General features: G+C 43.7%; 1 long non-coding RNA gene across 1 annotated transcript; it reads left to right on the top strand.

The window, feature by feature from the left end:
- Window positions 1-5,763: 5,763 nt before the first annotated feature.
- On the top strand, window positions 5,764-10,100 carry LOC110308695. The gene is made up of 3 exons (XR_002379599.1): window positions 5,764-5,822; window positions 6,893-7,042; window positions 9,798-10,100. It is a non-coding gene; the product is annotated as an uncharacterized LOC110308695 (long non-coding RNA).
- Window positions 10,101-14,790: the final 4,690 nt, after the last annotated feature.

Below are 14,790 nucleotides of genomic sequence, written 5' to 3'. Positions count from 1 at the left end.
GCAATTGACTTTGTGCCTTTGTATCCCTTTTAATAGATATGTTATAGATGTTAGGACAGTCAAGCAGAGGAAGGAATTGACTTTTCACAAGTTGGAAGTTTAGCTGGCTGGGGTCTTGCCCTGAGGTCACCACTGCCTTTATTCCAGTTAGTGTCACGTTTTCTTTAAACTTTTTATCTCCTAGAACACTGGACTAAGCTCCCGATCGATGCTTCTCACATTGAAGACTTTGTCATTTTCCTTGCTCAGCTTGTTTGTTTTCATTATAGATATGCAAATGATCTCTTCGACCATTAATAGCCACACAATAGAGTCAGTATTCTAGGCTGTCTTGAAATCTGTGCCAATGCAATTAATCCAAAAGTTTTCAATTTAGTCTCAAGCAGACTTTTAGGACAGGGCAAAAAGCAGCCACCATTTTTGCCAAACTATCACAAGATATCTCTAGGTCACTTACTCCTCTCTGGAATTTCTTGAGCTGGTCCCCCACAGTTCAAATCACCCTCTGTACTGTTTTCCATGTTCCAGCCAGTATGGCCCATTAAGCCCTGCTTAAAAGGGTTCAACTGCTTTCTTAATCCAAAGCCCAAAGTCCACATTCTACCAACAACCAGCACAGTCAGGCCTGTCACAGCAATACCCTACTTCTGGTACCAACTTCTGTCTTGTTCACTGCTCTATTGCTGTGAAGAGACACCATAATCATGACAACCCATAAAAGAAAGCATTTAGTTGTAGTTTTCTTACAGTTTCAGCAGTTTAGTCTGTTATCATGGCAGGGACCATGGCAGCACACTGGCAGACATGATGCTGGAGAGTCCTACATCCAGATCTGCAGACGGCAGGAGGAAGAGAAAGTCACTGGGCCTGACTTGGGCTGTTGAAACCTCAAAGCCCACCCCCAGTGACACATTCTCCAACAAAGCCACACCTCCAAGTCCTTGTCAAGTCGTGCCACTCCCTGATGACTAAACATTCAAACACAGGAGCCTAGGGGGCCATTCTTAGTTAAGCTACCACCAAGGTTACTGATTCTGAAACACTGCCACAGTATTGTCAACTGGCTAGTGATTGCCATATTAAGTTTTGTTATCTTTGAGACAGCTGCCCTGGAACTCATTAAGTGCCTAGGCTACCCTCGGACCCATATCTACCTCAGCTTCCCAAGTGTTGGAATTATGAGTATCCACTACCATATTACTTTTGTGTGTACATTGAGAGCAGATATCTTTATGGAACCCTCACCAAGCCGTTACACCTTCCGTTTTCACTTTATACACGTTTGCTGTTGTCCGTGTTTTACTTGCTTTTTCACAGGAGTGCATTTACAGTATCTTTAGAAAACACTTAGAAGTGGAGTGCAGGTTGAAATTCCTGTTGACATAAACTGCACAAATGTTTTTCTGCTAAAGCCTCTCTCCCCTAATTACCCGCTTTGCACTTGATCTTACCAGGATAGCGAGGCTTTTTCGTGGTAGTATTAAAAATACAGCTGCAGCAAAGAGGGCTTGGTTCCAGCTTAGGTTAGGGTAGTGCTCCCTTACAGAACTTGACTTTGAGTTTTCACAAAGTATGAAAAGCAAATGTGGCTCGTGCTTTCTATTGCAGCACTCAGGAGGCGGAGGCAGGTTCAAAGTCAACCCGGTCTACAGAGTGAGTTCTAGGACCAACCCCCCACCTCCCCCAAAAGAGACAAAAAAAAACCCAAAACCAACCAACCAAATAAAAACCTCGCTGACCAAATAAATAAGAAAAAAAGCAAACTTTGCCCCAATTCATCTTCATGCCAGTTTGCATGTAAACCCTCATAGGCATGTTTGCTATGTCAATATGACCAGAACACACAGATGGCAGTCACTGCTTGAGGTGAGGTGGCCTTTCACCATCTTGCTAGTTTAAAGTGGTCTTAAAGTGGTCTTCAGAATCTTGTCTCCACACCAGTGCTGCTTCTGGCTTAGCTTCCTTCGGGTCCTCACTGGAGGCATGCACAGTACTTAGTGAAAAGCTCCGGTCAGTTCATTAGCTGGACTGGAAGCATCGTGTCCGTGTGCCGTCCTGGGGACAGAAGTGGGTGAGCAGGAGACTTGCACATTCACCAGTGACTTCTTTCTGATCTCTTTTTGTTGTTTGTGTGTAGAAACACACACACACACACCTGGCCTCAAACCCTCTGTGTAGTCTAGGCTAGCATTGAATGTAGGATTCAGCTGCCTTCGTCTCCTGAGTGCTGGGTATACAAATGAGCCACCAGACTGGGGTGTTCCCCAGCCCAAGTTTTCAAAGAAGAAGCTGGAAGTTATGTCCTGGAAGCCCAGCTTCTGCAGGAAAGCATTTCCACTGATTCACATGGATGAACAGGGTTTTCTTTCTCCTGAAGGAAAAGACATTTAAGAAACATGTAAAACAGATGATTGCAAATAACCTCTGAAAACAGGTGTTTTATTGGCAAGCAAACTATGAGGAAGGGAAACGACAGCCTATGTGCTTCCTGAAGTCTTTAGGTAAGAAACAGGAGGATTTCAAATACAAATATTTTCGAGTTCAGTTATTAACCGGAAGTAATGTAGCCTGTAGAACGTTCCAAGGTATGCAGATTTTATATGGCTTCAGTAAATTTTCCAGATATTATCTGCTTTGCTATAAAAATCCTAGAAATAACCTTTTCATGTGAATAACTGCAAACTCTATCACATGGCATTTCTTAGAGTAGTCAAGGAAAAATACCTAGATATCATCAAGTACTCTGAAGTTAGTTTCTCAGAAGAAACTAGAAGGGGACTGGTCCCACACATAAGCTGCTCCTTTCTATGCTCCAGTTGGTGCCCAGCAAAGATTTTATTCAGGGGCATGTGATGTCGATGGCGAGGATTGAATCTAGGTGCCTGGTCACTTTACCACTGACCTAGACCTCTGACTCTCCATGGATAATTTTTGTTTGTTTGTTTTACTTTTTTTTTGAGACAGGGTTTCTCTCTGTAACCTTCGCTGTCCTAGAACTCACTCTGTAGACCAGGCTGTGCTTGAATTTAAAGATCAGACTCAAAGATCCCACCCTCCAACCCCCAGGTGCTGGAATTAAGGCATGTGCCACCACTCCCCAGCTCTCCCTGGATATTTTTTAACTGGAAATGTGTAGGTGTGCACTGCCTTCTCAGAAGTTTTAAACTCACCCCTCATTCTTATTCCTATTAATTGCAAGAAATTCTATTTCCTTGTCCTACAACCAAGGTGACTTGAAATCTCCAAAAGTTGGCTCTGTTGTAACCTTGTTGATTCATTAAAGCATAGTTCTTTAGTTCTGCATCATGTGGCTTAGGCACTGAGTCTGTTGTTTCTCGGTATGGTAAAGGTATCTTTTAACTATGAGAAAACTTCTGGGCAGTGGCCATTTGGTAAAATGTGTAGGGGAAGTTCCCCTAATTGTTCCCCTAATTGTTTGATTAGCTAAATAAAGACAGCAGAAGCTAATGGCTAGGCGAAGATATGGATGCGGGTTTTTGGGGTCCCAGAGAGGAAGAGAGGGGGATGGAGAGGATTGGAGTCAGACCAGGCGGTGAAAGGGAGAGGAAGCTGCAGACATGTAGATCTCTTGGGGCACCGATGGTTTGTACCCTCCTCAGGTGGCTGCGGAGGCCAAAGAGGATGGGGCAGGATATTCTTCACCTAGTCTTTGAGTTATCTGCTCAGTTTTAAAATATAAAGGTCTCTAGTGTTTTCCTTCCACAGGACTAAGGGGAGCTGGATGAGATGGTCGTTGCCAGCATCAGCCAGAGAACAAAGAGACCGGAGCGGCTTGGCGAAGCTAGCCATAGGAGCTGGGTGGGATGGATGGCCGATGTGTAGGAGCTGGGTGGGATGGCCGTTGCAGCACCGGGCAAGGAGCAAGCAGAGAGCTAGCATGGAGGCTGAGTGAGACCTGGGTGGTTGTTGGTGGCACTAGCCACAAGAGATGAAAAGAGCTCAGGCAGAGCTCTCGAAAAGGAGTAAGCCTGTTTTTAAAATTACACACAACAGAAACGTGGCCGTCCTTACCCCTGTGGGAGATGGTAAAATTAAGGAAATGGAGCTCTAGTGATAGCCTACTTGTGTTGTTCCCAATTTGATTAAGAACACCCTAGCTTGCCTTCTATGACCAGTGCTACATGCAAAAAAATGGTTCTAAAGTACCAAATTGTATAGATACACCTTGTATGAATATACTAGGAAAGATATCAGGGAACAGCCTTGTAGCTTAACAAAGGCATGGTTGCCCAGGGGTGGCCTTAAATTCAGCTACTGAATCTCTAGACCTTTACCTGATGACGAGATTCATCGAGTTGAAGCCCATCTGGTCAAGTGGCCTAGCTAAGTCATGGATAATATGCCAGAGGCACAGAGGAACTCATAGGCATACCACCCAGTATTCAGAAAACTGAACTTGATCCTCTGCAAGAGCAACAAGTACTCTTAACCAGTAAGCCATCTCTCCAGACCCTTTTGTGTATTTTTAAATAACAATTTAACATTTATTTTACAATTATATAGGTTATGTCAGACTATGAGTGGACTATGTATGTGTTGGAAGGGTGGCGATGGTGTTGGTCACTCACCACTTTGATTAGGATGTCCTACAGCTCCTACATCCTCCTACAGCTCTTTGTTGCTAGATGCATCTTCTATTTTCAGCCTGTCCTAGACACTATAAATCTGATGATTCCCTCCATGAAAATCTAAAGGCTCTCTTGTCTTGCAACATTGAGAAACCCCTACACTCTGACATTGTAAGATATTCAGAATTGTTTCTTCTTCTTCTTCATCTTCATCATCTCCATCGTCTTTGTTGTTGTCTGTCTTCTTCTTTGTCCTCTTCTTTATCTTCTTTATCCTCTTCCTCCTCTTCTTCCTCCTCATCCTCCTCCTCGTCCTCCTCCTCCCCCTTTAGGCAGGGTTTCCTATGTGTAGCCCTGGTTGGCCTGGAACTCAGAGGTCCACCTGAAGAGCACTAGGATTAAAGACATTTGTCACTATGCCTGGCTCAGGGTGATTTCTTTACCTAGAATGTAGTCCCTTCTGATTCTGTGGAGAGTGAGGCAATCCCTCCTTCATACTTTATAATCATGTTTGTTTGCTTGTTGGATAGGGTATCACTATGTAGCTCTGGTTGTCTTGGAACTCACTATGTAGACCGATCTGACCTGAAACTCAGAGATCCATCTGCCTCTACCTACCAAGTGCTGGGATTAAAGGAATTGGCCACCACTGCCCTGCTTGTCTTTAGTTGAACAGACTCACTATTAATTCCACTGCCCTCTTTAAAGCCCTGAGTTCTGCCCATCATGATCTCCTACCCCACTTAGAATGTCTGCCTCTGTTTCTTCACCACTGGCATTCAAAATCCTACTTTTAAAAAGGCTCTCTGTGCATTTGCAAACTTACAAACCCATGTCCCATATGTGGAAGCCAAAGGTCAATATTGGGTGTCTTCCCCAATTGCTCTTCGTTTGGGTGACCTTCCTCACACTGTATAAAAGTGTATCTCTGTATTTTCAACTGTTAATTTTTTACTAGCAGAGAACTAAGTGCTGGCAGGACTCTGGTATTGTCATTTCTATGGCCCCACACTGGGTTTTCTATTTTGTAAATATTTGTCCTTCCTCACCTTCCTAAAAGCAAGCAAGCAAAGACATGGTGTTGTCTCACTGCTGATTGGTTGTAATAAAGAGCCAATGGCCAATAGCTGGGACAGGAAGTACAAGGGCGGAACTTCCTGACGGAGAGAGTGCCAGAGAAGATGCAGAAACAGACATGGAAGAGAACAGACACAGCCAGAGCAGAACAGGGAGGTACAGAGTTAGCCACATGGTGGGCTCGTAAGCTAGAATAGTCTAAGTGTAAACAGTAGCTGAGAGATTGCCCCAACTAACGGCCTACAACCTTAAACTGTATGAAAGTCTCCGCGTTATTATTGAACCTCTGATGTGTCTGAGAAAGTCTCGTAATAGCTCCCAACCTTATTTTTGAGACAGGGTCTCTCACTGACCCTGGAGCACTGGCCGTCAAGCCCCAGCGATCCTGCAGCCCGTAGCTCCTCGGCGCTGGCATCCAAAGTCAGGTCTAACACGTGTGTGACAGTACCAACGGAACCATTCTGAACTTCAAAAGACTTTTTTCTTTTTTCTTTTCCTTCCTTCCTTCCTTCCTTCCTTCCTTCCTTCCTTCCTTCCTTCCTTTCTTTCTTTCTTTCTTTCTTGGAATAAAAATAATTCTGTCATCTTCAGAATTTTTGCCAACAGTGACCGTGCTGGGTAGTTTTTATTGTTAAGTTGGAAAAAACCTAGAGTCAGTCACCTGAGGAGAGGGAGCTCCAGGTGAGGCCTTCCCTAGTCAGGCTGACCTGTAGAAGTGTTGTGGAGTGTTTTTCTTGATTGCTAGTTGATGTAGGAGGGCCCATCCTGCTCCAAGGAGAGGCACATGGTGGCACACACATACACACACACACACACACACACACACACACACACACACACACACACACACCTCAAGACGGTCCTGCTGAACAGGTATCCAGCTTCTTAGGTGACCTCGAAAGCAAATTTGAAAATGTGTGCACCTCTTTGCTCATGTCAAAGTTGACCGAGTTTTGTCCTACATTCAAATGAAAGCATTTATACTCTGGTGTGCTGCATATGCCACAGGCTTTAATGTGTCATCGTGGTATTGTAAGGCCTAGTATCTTATTATTCAGTGTTCCTGCTTTTAAAGATGCTCAGCAGGGTAAGCATTCCTTGGTGATTTTTGGACCGAGGTTATTTTTGGTGTTAATTTTTGGTGTTAAAAAATGCTCATGAATTACTTGAAACTTCTGTAGTCTCTGATATTATGTGTGTGTTACCTACGCTAAACTGTCACCCAGGTGCCATGGGACATCAGTGAGGAAGTGGGCTAACTCAGCCCAGGGACAGCATCTACAGAGGCTCCAGCCAACCTGAGGCTCAGATGATTGACAGGACATCGGAAACTCTGCTAACTGCCATAGTTACGGGTGAAGACTGGCCTGTTAATAGTAAGTGCTGCAATGAGTGCCAACTGTGGGGTTTCTGGGGCAATCATTTTACCACACACTGACTGAAAAGGGAGAGCTGGTGGGCAGCGGAGCTCTTCTGGGGAATGAGACAGAAAGGTGACCCAGGGGTTGAGGCCAGGCTGGGCACCATAGCCAGACACTTTTTCAAACAAACCAAACCAAAACGAAAATATACCAGACTGGTGTGTGTGTGTCTGTCTGTGTGTGTGCATGTGTGGTGGTGTCTTTGTGTATGTGTGTATGTATGTCTGTGTGTGTGTCTGTGTGTATGTCTGTGTGTGTGTGCATGTGTGGTGGTGTCTTTGTGTATGTGTGTATGTATGTCTGTGTGTTTGTGTGTGTGTGCATGCATGTGTGGTGGTGTCTGTGTGTGTGTGTGTCTGTGTGTATGTCCCTGTGTGTGTGTGCATGTGTGGTGGTGTCTCTGTGTGTGTCTGTGTCTCTGTGTGTGTGTGCATGTGTGGTGGTGTTTGTGTGTGTATGTCTGTGTGTGTGTGCATGTGTGGTGGTGTCTGTGTGTGTGTGCATGTGTGGTGGTGGTGGTGGTGACCATGTTTGGTGGTCCAAAGCCCAGGGAGTGTGAGAGAAATCAGATCTGGAATGTTCGAGTAGCTGCCTCCAGACAATTGTTGGCAAGTTCACGGAACCCGTGTGCGTGAACTGCTTTGTAACTGTTGGTTGATGTTTGATGGCAGTCTGTGTGCTTAACAGGACTTGATCTGTTTGAGGTGTTTGCTCACACCCGGCAGTGAGACTGTGGGCAGTAGGTAGATTTTAGTCATTGCGAGATATTTTTGGTTGCTCCTGAAAGTCACCTGAGTTACATGTGGACATTGTAAGCTATATTATTTCATGACAATCATAATCTACTTTTAATCGGTCAGATTATTTAAAATAATATTTTATGTTTTCAGCATGGTAAAATTTTATTTCTAGGTATTTCATTGGCACTCAATTTTATCCTATGCATTATCTTTATAATATTGTTAATCATTATTTCATCATATTTACTATATTAGTACACATCACATTTAATTTTTATTTTATTTATTAATTTATTAATGAATACATTATTAAGTCAATACTTTTATTATTACATTTATTATATTTCAAAATATGTAAAACATGTTTTATTTTGAAAAAAGGTATATGCAACTACATACCTTTTAAGGTTGCATATACCTTTTTTATAGCCTTTTACAAACTTCCTTATAAATGTTAGGTCCAAAGTATTAAAAAACAAAATACTCTTGCATCCCACTGTCAGTACAAATTCTGAGTAGCATAATTGATCAGACATAGACTACCCATGTTGGTAGTCACTAAGCACAAAAGCAAGCTTTTATTGAAAAGTCCTCCTTTGATGAGGTAGATGGAGACTCTCAGTGCCTAGCCAGTCCTTACTGCTGGAGTGACACAGCTCTGTCCACTGCTGTGGGGGGTAAGGGGTAACATTTTCTGTTCACATACACAGCACAATAGAAAGTTGTATTATAATGAGACTCTTTTCTTCTCTGGATTTTTCTACAACTTTACTTTTTCTTTTTTGCCAAAAAATTACATCATGATTTTTTTCATAAAAATTATTTATATTGACTTAGCAGCTGACCACCCTGTCTATTTATGATGTAGGTCAATGTTTTGAAAAGCTCTTAGGATTGGATATTACTCAACTCAGACAGACAGACAGACAGACAGATGCACACACACACACACTCACACTTAGACCTCCTAGTGATGTGAACCAAGTATAGTGAGGAGGGTGAGGACTTTGAGTCCTGCCAGGCCAGAAGGTAGAGCCAGTTCAGGAAAGAGTTCTCTGGGGAGAGGAGTCTAAAGGGAGACAGGGAGACAGTCCCTTTAGATCCACCTATGTCATGGGCTCCGTGGAAGCCCACAGTCCCGTGGAATTCTTTTTTTCTTTTTCTTCTTTTTTGAGACAGGGTTTCTCTGTATAGCCCTGGCTGTCCTGGAACTCACTTTGTAGACCAGGCTGTCCTCCAACTCAGAAATCCACCTGCCTCTGCCTCCCGAGTGCTGGGATTAAAGGTGTGCGCCACCACGCCCGGTTTCCGTGGAATTCTTTAAGGACCAGTGGGGGATTAGAACAACATGGCCAGTGCAGGAGCCATCCAAGGAGCCCTCCTCAGAACCTTCCCCGTGTGGTTGTCCAGGGTAACTGGACACACACTCAGGAAGGAGAACGTTGTTGCCCCAGAGTCCATAGTCTCCACCCTTTCCATTACAGAGATTTCTGTTGTAGTTTTGGCAAAATTCATAATATAAAATGTGTTATAGTATTTTTTCATTCATAGTTCACTGTGTGAAACACATTCACAATGCTGTATGGCTACCACCATGCCTATATCTATAGTTAATACACTCTTGAAAATACATATTAACTGAAAAGTTTCCCCTTTTTTTTTTGGTCCTGGCAACCATTATGCTACACTGTGAGTTTCATTACTCTAAGAGCCTCATTTAGGTAGAATCATTAATTTTTGTGACTGATTATTATTATTATTATTATTATTATGTTTTTCAATACAGGGTTTCTTTGTGTAGCCTTGGCTGTCCTGGAACTAGCTCTGTAGACCAGGCTGGCACATGCCTTTAATCCCAGCATTTGTGTCTGGCTTATTTTTACTTTACATCACACTCTCAAAGTTCATCCATGCTATGGCATGTGTCCACATTCCTTTCCTTTTAAATGCTGAATACCATTCCCTTGTAGGTGTGAAAACCATCTACCGAAGTGGAACTCTAATAAAATGGAGCTGTGAAGAAACAGCCTTCCTGTGCATGGTCCTTAACAAGAACTGCCACGGAAGATTTCCTAAGAGCTTTGCAGAGAAGGCTTCTCTGTTTGTTGTCTCCTACCTGCACAGGCTGACATTCTCACAAACGGTGTGTAAGAGTGCCAGTTTCTGCAGATGCTCACCAACGCTGCGTCTTCACCAACGCTGCATCCTTACCAACACTAGCCATTGTACTTTTTGTTTGTTCGTTTGTTTGTTTGTTTGTTTGTTTGTTTTGAGACAGGCCTTCTATGTATAGCCCTGGCTGTCCTGGAACTCATTTGTAGACCAGGCTGGCCTTGAACTCAGGAGATCTGCCTGCCTCTGCCTCCTAGCTCTGGGACTAAAGGTGTGCGCCACCACCGCCTGACATGTCATTGTGCTTTTGATTTGTATCTTCTCTAATAATTAAAATGCTTTTGCTCACTGATACAACCCCTCATGTTGTATCATAGAACAGAGTTGCTCACTGATACAATCCCTCATGTTGTATCATAGAACAGAGTTGCTCACTGATACAACCCCTCATGTTGTATCATAGAACAGAGTTGCTCACTGATACAACCCCTCATGTNAGAGTTGCTCACTGATACAACCCCTCATGTTGTATCATAGAACAGAGTTGCTCACTGATACAACCCCTCATGTTGTATCATAGAACAGAGTTGCTTTTAGTGTGACATAGGACCAACTTTTGTAGTGGAACATGGATTGGCTCGACTGAGGTCTCTACTTTCTTTTGTGTGTGTGTGTGTATGAATGTGGGTTGTGTGTGTGTGTGTGTGCGCGCGTGCAAATTACTATGTGTGGGGGTGTGGATCTGTGTTTCACCTCGCTGCTGGTGTGTGAACGCTGATTGAAGAATCTAAACACAGGGGCCCTAGGCTATATTCCTTCCTCTTTGCCATTGCAGCACTGGGCTTGCATCATAGAACAGAGCATAGATGCTGACGAGGGCTCAAGGGAGGAGGAACGTAGCCTAAGATGGGGTTCCCACTCTGTGAGAAATGGAGCAGGCTGGGGCCAAGGTTATGATTCTCTAACTCCTGTGCACCCAGAGGCTGCTGGGAGTTGAGAATGGGGTCCCACAGGCTGGCAATGAGCCCAGGGCTGGGGTCAATCCACTGGACTCAAGGTGAATGTCAGGAGCATGGAGGGGCCTTCTGTGGGAGTCTTAGGCGGTGTGGCTTTTCCCCCACAGTAGTCCTTGAGGAAGGGGACAGTCCTTGCTTGTCCAAACTGTTTATTCATGGTGGGAAAAGGGATGTATACGACTTACTCACTGTGGACCAGAGATTAAATACCTTTGTCAGGAAGGAATGTCTGAGAAGGACGTTTATTGGCTAAATCCTCGGGGCCCATCTAAACACCTTATTAGTATGGAGAACCCTGGGCTCTATGCTAAGTGACCATGGTCCTCTTAGTGGGGTGTCATGGTGCCCCAGGTTAGGAATCTGGTCAGGAGCAGATTCAAACATGGTCTTTCTCAATTATGAGAAATGCCAGAGTTTGTTAATCTGCCCAGCCTTACCAGTTTTTCTGTCTTGTGACATGGTTCCACTTGCCCCGCATGGGTGTGTGTGTGTGTGTGTGTGTGTGTGTGTGTGTGTGTGTGCACATGTATATATGCAGAGGCCTAAAATGGACAGGCATCCTCCTTTTTTAAAGATTGATTTATTTTATTATTATCTTTCTGTATGTATGAGCGTCTTGCCCACATCTGTATGTGTACCTTGTGGATGCCCTCAGGGTCTCTGCAGGAAAAAATGCGTACTCTTAACCTCTGAGCCAGCTTTCCAGGCTACCAGGAATCCTTCTTGACTACTCTCTACACTGTTTATGGAGGAATGGTCTCTTGCTAGATTCAGAGCTTACCAATACAGCTTCTAGTCCGTAGGAATCCTGTCTCTGCCTTCTTAATACTAGGAGAGGGAGGGAGGGAGGGAGGGAGGGAGGGGGAGAGAGAGAGAGAGAGAGAGAGAGAGAGAGAGAGAGAGAGAGAGAGAGAGAGAGAGAATCCACCCACCTACCACACTTGCCTGGCTTCTTACCTGGGTCCTGGTGATTTAAACTCTGGTCTTTACTCTCATGCAACAAGTGATTTACCCACTGAGCATCTTTACAGTCCAGAGACCTCTATTTTCCTTATGACTTATATTAAAGCAAGGCCTTACCACGAAGCCCTGTATGGCCTGGAACTCAGAGGTACACTGGTCTTCACCCACTGACTTCCATGTGACTAGTTTCCGCCTAGCGCCCTTTGGTTAACTGTGACTAGTTTCTGCCTAGCATCCTTTGGTTAACTGTGACTAGTTTCTGCCTAGCATCCTTTGGTCAACTGTGACTAGTTTCCGCCTAGCATCCTTTGGTTAACTGTGACTAGTTCCCGCCTAGCATCCTTTGGTCAACTGTGACTAGTTTCCACCTAGCATCCTTTTGGTTAACTTCCAAGGGCTCAATGACCATTTCTTGGTTAACTGTGACTAGTTTCTGCCTAGCATCCTTTTGGTTAACTTCCAAGGGCTCAATGACCATTTCTTGAAGAGCAAGTCAGGCGATGCACTCCAGCCTTTGCTTGTCTGACGGTGTTTCCATCTCCCCCCAACACTGAATGACAATTTTGCTAGATGTGGGAATCTTTCTTTTGTTGCTAGACAAGGTCTCCCTATGTAGCCCTGGTGGCTGGGAACTCCCTATGTAGAGCAGGCTGGCCTCAAACTCACAGAGGTCCTTTGCCTCTGCTTCCCAAGTGTTGGAATTATAGCCAGGTGCCACTGTGCTGGTTAGATGTAGGATTCTTGATTGACTTTTAAAATTTTTATTGTGGCTTCCTGCCTTTTGGCCTCCAGTTTCTAATTAGAAATCTGCCAGTGGCCACCTCACTGATCTCTTGCTACTTTCAAGATGCTCTTTGTCTTTTTAAAGTTTGATTGTGGGTCTGTCTTGTAGGGGAATGATGACCTCAGTTGGTCTGACCCCAAACTTGTGAGCTGCAGGACTGTTGCTCCCAGTCTGCACTGGTCTCTGTTGCCTACCCTGCCCTAGCCAGTGACAGAACATTAGGCCTCCTGAGTCTGTTGTGTGTCAGCCACTACCAGAGCTGGCTGTAGTGGAGAAGAACTGACCTCCTGGAGAGGAAAGTGCTTCTGCAGTCCTAAATTTATTCCTCTGAGGGGAAGAACAAAATCTCTGAAAATCCACATAGAAAGAAAAGATTTGCACATTCCAGAGTCTTGCACTGGGAAAACTTGAATTACCTCAGCCCACCCAGTTTCTAGAGATTGACAGCAGATCTTCAGGGAAGGGGCTTGGAGTGTTTGTATCCCTGGTGAGGGATGAAGTGTTGCGATTTGCTTTGGATGGCACTATTCTCGACCCACTAGATTCAACGTGTCAAATTCCAGGAACATCTGGATGAGAGCTTGCAACACTCTCGAGATTCCCCTCCTGAATACAGAGCTGTTGATATGAGCCTGAAGTCACTGGCAGGAGGAGATGGTGACGAGGCGGTTCCTGTTAGCCCATGCCTGTTCCAAATACTGGCAACGTCCAAATTCTAACAGCAAACAAGTCAGACTTAATCTTGTTTGAACCCAAGAACAAATAAAAGCAGTTGAGAGGTGAAGTGAGCCATGGCTTGAATAGCATACAAGGAGGAGGCATATGGCAAACACTGAACCTACGATGTGTGCTGAAATGAAAGCCTCAGTCCAGTCATGGTCCTGAGAATGCATTTGGTTACTTGGAAAAGATGTGTTGATTTTTCACGATTTGTTTTGAAGCCAATTTAACTCTGTTTATACAAAACTGTTTATTAAGAATATGATCAAGGTGCTAGAGAAACAGCTTACTGGCTAAGAGCATGCACAACTCTTGAAGCGAATCCAAGTTGAATTTGATTTGCTTCACAAGACATGTTCAGTACAACCTACATGTCAAATGAATGGATGGATGCTAGATAGGAACTTAAAGTCATATGCCGATCAGCAAATGGAGATGGGTGCATCTGTGAATTCCAGGCCAGCCACAGGTTCACAGTGAGACCCTGACTTAAAAAAAAAAAAAAGTAATGGTATATGCTTTCAATAACAACTAGAAAAAAAAAAAGAGGCCATGATTTGAAGAAGCAGGTAAGATTGTATGGAAGGAAAGGTTTAGAGAGAGGAAAGGGAAGGGAGAAATGCTGTACTTAAATTATAATCTCAAAAAAGGCGTGGCCGATGCCAGTACCCTTGTCAGGCAACTCTGAGCCACCTGAAACTCCAGGTGTAGGGGATTCAACATCTTCTTTTGGCCTTCTCAGAAACCTGTACACATGTAGCACGCATACACATGCATGTAGCATGCATACACAGGCATGTAGCACGTATACACACATGTACACATGCACATAAGCATCTTTAAAGAAGAGACTATGATAAAAAACTAACCATATGCATAAATAAAAATAAGATTGTCCAAAAAAAGAAATTCAATGTAAAATTTCACTAAATAAAGCATCATTATTTTATTTGTACTTTTCATTATTAAAAGAAATTAAAATTGCATTTAAAAATAGAATTCGCAGATCAAGGTGCTAAATTCAAGTATTTGAACATGTTTTTTAGTTGAAAACTTTTTTCATACGATCTATTCAGATCACACTTTCCCCTCTTCCACCCTCTCAGATTCTTCCCACTTCCTCACTCTGCCTGTCAACCTGTGGTTCTCTCCCTCTCTTTAGAAAACAGGCAAACAAAGAAACACACACACACACACACTCAAAACATAAAAACCCCAAACAAACAAACAAACAAAAACCCCACCCACAACCACAAAATCAGAAAGCAAAATATAAAATCAAAAGACCAATAAGACAAAAAAAATATCCAAACAAAGTAATATGAGACAAAAAGTGACTCACAAGTGTTCCATTTCATTCTTGGGTTT

Source organism: Mus caroli, chromosome 13 (genome assembly GCF_900094665.2).
Source record: "Mus caroli chromosome 13, CAROLI_EIJ_v1.1, whole genome shotgun sequence".
NCBI lineage: Eukaryota > Metazoa > Chordata > Mammalia > Rodentia > Muridae > Mus > Mus caroli.
The sequence above is the reverse complement of the archived record's forward strand: the minus strand, read 5'-3'. Positions and strand labels throughout refer to the sequence as shown.